Source organism: Gossypium hirsutum, chromosome A03 (assembly GCF_007990345.1).
Source record: "Gossypium hirsutum isolate 1008001.06 chromosome A03, Gossypium_hirsutum_v2.1, whole genome shotgun sequence".
Taxonomy (NCBI): domain Eukaryota; kingdom Viridiplantae; phylum Streptophyta; class Magnoliopsida; order Malvales; family Malvaceae; genus Gossypium; species Gossypium hirsutum.
This window is the reverse complement of record NC_053426.1, coordinates 89,975,313-89,981,821: the sequence shown is the minus strand read 5'-3', so window position 1 is coordinate 89,981,821 and position 6,509 is coordinate 89,975,313.

Here is a 6,509-nt window from a genome sequence, read left to right as displayed (position 1 = left end):
AAATGTGAGTAATAGACTCAACTTCTTAATGGTGGATGATTTAGGAAAATATCTAGGGATGCCTGTATTCCACAGACGAGTTTCTACTAATACATTCCAATTTGTGGTTGATAAAGTTCGTGCTAAGCTTAATGGATGGGATGCTCGAAGACTTTCGCTGGAAAAAATAATTATTCTTGCCAAGTCGGTGCTTTTTGCTATACCAATTTATTTTATGAATATTGCTCATATTTTCATTTCAGTGTGCAAAGAAATTGAAAAAATTGCACGTAATTTTATATGGGAATCGAGTGTGTCAGAAAGAAAGCTTGCTTTAGTTATCTTGTGGGATTGTTGCTTGCCCATTAAGAAAAGAGGATTGAGCATTTTGGATTGAGAATAGGATTTTCCTTCTAAAATTAGGTTACAATATTGTTGCTAATGTTGATGCTTTTTGGGTTCAAGTTTTAAGGAACAAATACAATGTGTATGAGGTTATTCTAACATCCATAGAATGTAGTAACTGTTCCTATATTTGGATATTCCTCATGAATGTTTGGCATTGAAGTTATTGATGGTGTCATATGGTCTCTTGGTGACAGACGACTAGCAAATTTCTGGATTGCTCATTGGGTAAAAGATATCAATACTCTTTAAATGCATCATACGGGCAGAGCATATATCGATGAAACTCTTCGAGTTTGTGATTTGGTCACAGCTGGTGGAACTTGGAATTGGCATTGACTTGAATTGCTTCTTCCTCGACACATCCTAGCTTATATTGCAACAAATTTTTCGTCTACACAAGTCGTAGGTCCTGATTGGCTTGTACGGAGATGATCATCTACTGGTCATTTCTCTTCTTTTGAAAATTACAAACAACTTGTTGAGAGAAGAGATTTGCTACCAGAAAGTGATAACTCGGTGATTTAGAAAGTTAATACTCCCCAACGAGTAAGGGTCTTCTTATGGCTACTTCGACATGCTCGACTGTTAACTAATCGGGGGAGAGTGAGACATGGAATGGTTGATGATGCTCATTGTGTGCAGTGTGAACCTGTGGAAACAGCAATTCACATTGTGTAGGACTGCCAATTTGCTATCACGATTTGGAAGACTATTGTACCTAGAAATGTTTAGACTCCTTTCTTTAATTTTCCACTAGAAACTTGGTTGAAATGAAATATCATGAATGAGGGAGGCATTACGAAAGTTGATGGAAAATGGCCGACTTTCTTTTCAATCTTGTGTTGGCTACTTTGGAAAGGTCAAAATAAATTCATTTTCGAACAGACAAGTAGTAACAATAGCAACCTAATTTCAAAATGCATGGCATGGACAAGAAGTATCATTAATTATAAATGTATGGATTGACTTATGTGTAGCACAATCACTCGTGATAATTGGTATCCACCTGAAAAAGGATGGGTGAAGCTTAATATGGATGGCCACTATCATTATAGTACTGTAATACTGCTATTGGTGGTGTTCTTCGAGATTCAACAAGAGGTTTGTTGTTTGGGTTTGCTTTAAAGGTTGGTGTATTTGACATTTTTCAAATTGAAGCACGAGCTATAAATGAAGGACTCACTCTAGCTTGGAAGAAAGGGTTTCTCAAGGTTGTGATCAAAAGAGACAATTAATTGTTGATTGATATAATTGAGAATGGTTATGTGGTTGATAATAACCTTTCTGAACTTCGTTTAATACATGATTTATGCAAGCAAGTTTGACAATTTAAGTTTTGGCATGTCCTGCGAGAGCAAAATAGACTGGCAGATTGCATCGCCAAAGTTGTACTTAGTGATCTTAACAGGTTATCGACTTTTGAAAACCCACCTGATCATGCTCAATCTTTGTTTGAAGAAGATGCTCATCGAGCAATTGTTAATATAAACTCCCATCAGACTTATAGTAGCTAGTTTCTTAAACTTGTTTCTTTTCTACCAAATATATATACTAAAATGGTTAAATCTTAGGAGATAAAATGTTTTTTTTTTAAATTCAAGCCTAAATCAAATTTGTGTTAATATATTATATTAAAATTATTGAATTTCACTAAGAGAACAGCTGCAAGGTGAAAATAATAGTAAAATCACAATAATTATTGTGGGATCTCCATGACACAACAGTTTATTTGCAATAGTTTTGAGAACATTTCTAAACATATTCAAAAGAGAAAACTGCCCTATATTTATGGGTGAAATAAAGAATTTAATATTTTTTAAGAGAAATTTTATTAATTTAAAATTTTAATTTGATTCCATTACAAATTTAATAGAACTATTTAATATCGAGATCTCCAATTACAAAATAAGGAAAAAAAAGTTATCTCTAAACCCCCTATTACCACATGGGATTCTTTGAATTCAGGTCAATGTAGCAATTGGTGGGTGATGGGCGATGTCCCCCCTCAAACTCCATTCTGTGTGTCTTTTCCAACCCAAACAACAACTAGGTGTGGCCCTCTTTATTGCATCTATATCTTATTTATTATCCTCTTACAATAATTCAATTATATTGACTTCCAACAATTAGTTTTCTATTAGAAATGCAATTCTTTTTTTCCCCAAAAATATGCATTTTTAACTTTAGTGTTTGATAAGATATTGTAGGATGCAAACTCATATGCCATCCCACTTACAATGCCCACCAAAAGTTGAAGCAAAGCTCAAAAAAAAAAAACTAAAAAGGGTGTTTATTAATTGCTTGAGAAAGTGTTATATCATCGTTAGATAAATGTCTTACTTCGGACCCAAAACACTATTTTATGTCACCAAATCTAATGTTCTTCTTCTTCTTGTACTACTACTATTGTATGGTTAATGTTTTTGAGGGATATTTGGTTTGTGGAATGTGAGATTGTTTTTTAGGTAAACTATAAAAATGTCATCATCTAATTATGTTTTTTCATTCTATTTTAATCATTTAACTATTATTTTTATTTAATTATTAAATTTTTTGAAACTAAATATTTTAGTCACCCTGAGTTGATGTGGGCGTATTTTTACCCAAAATTAGCCTTCTAATGTTTACATATTCTATCAATTTGATCTTAAATATAAAAAATTCAACATATTTAGCCCTCAATGTTTACAAAATTTTTAATTTTAATTATAATTCTAAAAAAATTCAATAAATTTGGCCCTCAATATTTACAAAACCTATCAATTTAGTCCTAACTCTAACAATTAATAAAATTAAAAATTATTTTTAGCCCTTTACAACCCATTAGCTAACCCATGTGAGATATTAAAATAAGAAAAAGAGTATCATATTTCAAGTCACTTGCAGAAGAACTCTAAAAAATTGGGATAAAACACAAAAGAATTTAAGATCCAAAAGAAAATAAAGGCTTTAAAAATGCTATCTGTTCAAGTAGTAGTGCAGCCAGTTATTCCAGATAGATTTCAAATCAATTGGTTTGGTCCAAGATGAAGCCTAAATTATAGTAAAAGAAATTGTTACAAGTGACTCGAAAGAATATACTCTTTTTCTTGTTTTAATATCTCACATGGATTAGCCGATGGGTTATAAAGGGCTAAAAATAATTTTTTTAAAAAAATTTAAAATTTTTAGAGTTAGGATTAAATTGATAGATTTTGTAAATATTGAGGGTCAAATTTATTGAATTTTTTAGAATTAGAATTAAAATGAAAAATTTTGTAAACATTAAATGCTAAATTTGTTGACTTTTTTATATTTAAGGTCAAATTGATAAAACGTGTAAACATTAGAGGGCTAATTTTAAATAAAAGTAAGGTAAAATAAAGTTCAAATCAACTCAAGGTGACTAAAACATTTAATTTCAAAACAATTAGTGACTAAATAAAAAAAATTAATAATTTAGTGACTAAAATAGAACGAAAGACATAATTGGATGACTATTTTTATAGTTTACCCTTATTTTTTATAATAGGGTTATCATAATGTAAGATTACGTAGAATATTATGGAATATGTTACATTACACTATTTGGTTCATTTGGCAAAAGGTAAGATTTTATTGTTTGGTTAATAAAATGTAAGAATAATTAAAAACACATTTTATTAAATTGTTATTGTCATAGAATTTAATTTTTTAAAAATCTATAAAATGTAAAGTATGCAAATTATTTCTTTTACCATCAATAAATTTTTAAAATTTACAATAAAATCAAAAAAATAGCATAATTCTCTAAAAATATTTTTTTTTCTAAAAAATTAATTGCACTTATGAATTAAAAAATTATGATAAGTATATGCATTCTTTAATTAAATGTGAAACTAATTCATTTTGATAAAAATGAAATCTGATTCAATTTCACTAAACTAGTTTCTTAGTTTAAGATGGTTAAAATCTCATAAATGATGGAAAAAGAAGGCAATTAAGAAAAAAGTTGGAGAATAAGCCATGAGACCCAATTTCATATACCTCCTGTACCAGTCAGGAACAATAAAATTTAACTTCTGTTTTACTATAAATTTTAATATCATTTATTTAATATTTATAAATATTTTTAAAATATAATGTTATGTCCGAAACAATTCATTGAGACAGACTAGTACTTGTATGTATTAATACCAATAGAAAAACGATATGTATACTGGTACAATATTCACTAACTTGGAATAAGTAGTAATTGAGCAAAACTATTAAAAAAAAAAAGAGAGTAAATATACTTTTTAGTACCTATGTTTTACTTCGATGTTCATTTAGTAGTTATGTTTTTTTTTTGTCAAGTTGGTACTTATGTTTGGCTCTTATCATACAAATTGATACTTAGGACAAATGATAACAAACTTTTTCATATTGTCCAATGAATATTTGACACATGAAACATGATATGTGGCAACGATAAGGTCACAAATGTGTCATCTTATGAAAATTATAAAAGATCTAAAAAAATTAAAATTATAAAAATTTTAAATTAAAAAATAATAAGGTTAAAATATGGTATAAGTCCATATATTCTTTGTAAATTTAGAATTTAGCTCATATACTTTTACTTTTAAGAATTTAGTCCTGCTACTTTTCAAATTTCAAAATTCTAGTCTAACTGTTAACACTAATAAAATTATTTTGTTAAATTCAGGTTCATTACAACACTATCTTTTTAGTTACATTACTAAAAAGTGAGTTTTTTTATTATTATTCCAAAATGTCACACCAATAAATTTAACAAAAAAATATTAACAATTATACCTAAATTTTGAAATTTGAAAAGTAGAGAAATTAAATTCCTAAAAATAAAAGTATAAGGACTAAATTTAATTTTGTAACGAGTATAGGGACCTTGGCATATTTTAACCAAATAAAAAGTATATAATAAAAATATAAAAATTTTATAATATTTCATAAAAATAAAAAATTCATAATTTTTTATAAAAAATTACAATTTTTTTATAAAAAATTACAATTTTTATTAAAAAAATTTAAAAATTCAAATGTTTTTTATAAAAATTTAAATAAAAACATGAAATTATTTATTGGATCACATATAAAAATTAGAATTTTTACACTACACATAAAATATTCATCATGCTACATAAAAAATATAACACCATTTGTTCCAGTAACATTTTGTGTAACAGAAGCCAAACATAGGTACCAATTTGAATAAAAAAATAGGTACTAAAATGAACATCGAAGCCAAACATAAGTATTGAAAAGTATATTTACCATAAAAAAAGGATAGAGTTGTCATAAAATCAACATTACCATGGAAATCTACTTATAAAAATGAACTTATTAGAAATTAACAAAGGTATCAATTCGTGTATCAATGTCATTTTCTTTAATATTTTATTCTCACCACCTATATTTTGATGTGTAAAAGAGTTACTAGCAAATGAAACTTGAGGATAGAATAAAGTCCAATAATTGTCTACGTTTTGCACTGACGAAAATAATCCACTGAGTATTGAGCAGAGCATAGCAAGAATATCAATTCTAGGAATTCTCATGTCTCTTCATAGAGACATAACTATCTAAATTGATAATCATATATTTTAGCAATAAATATAATTATTAAATAAATATCTACTTGAGTGATTATGATTTTTTGTTAATAACTAAATGACATAACTTTTGATAATAAGTGACATAATACATCACTATAAATAGTGACAACTCTTGGTTAAGGACAAAGTGACATAACTTCTCATATTCAAGAAACATAACTTATCAATATAAATTGCGATAACTCTTGGCCAAAAGTTACAACTTTTGGTTACTTGCAACATTTCATTTGTAATGATGAGAGCACTATATATATTTTGTAAATGTTCCAACAAAGAAAGAATTGACATTGAGTTTATCAAATCTTAGCATTGTTGGGAATATAAGATTATTGAATCAAGGTAATCTTTAAAATTTAAGCATCCATGTTAGATAGTTTGGCCATTTTAGTCACTCCCGTTAAAATTATAGACGACAAGTTGACATGACAGTTAAAAAAATCAAAATATTAATAAATTTAACCCTTAACTTCTATATATTATATCGATTTAGTCATAATTTTTAAAAATTAATCCTCAAAATTTACAATA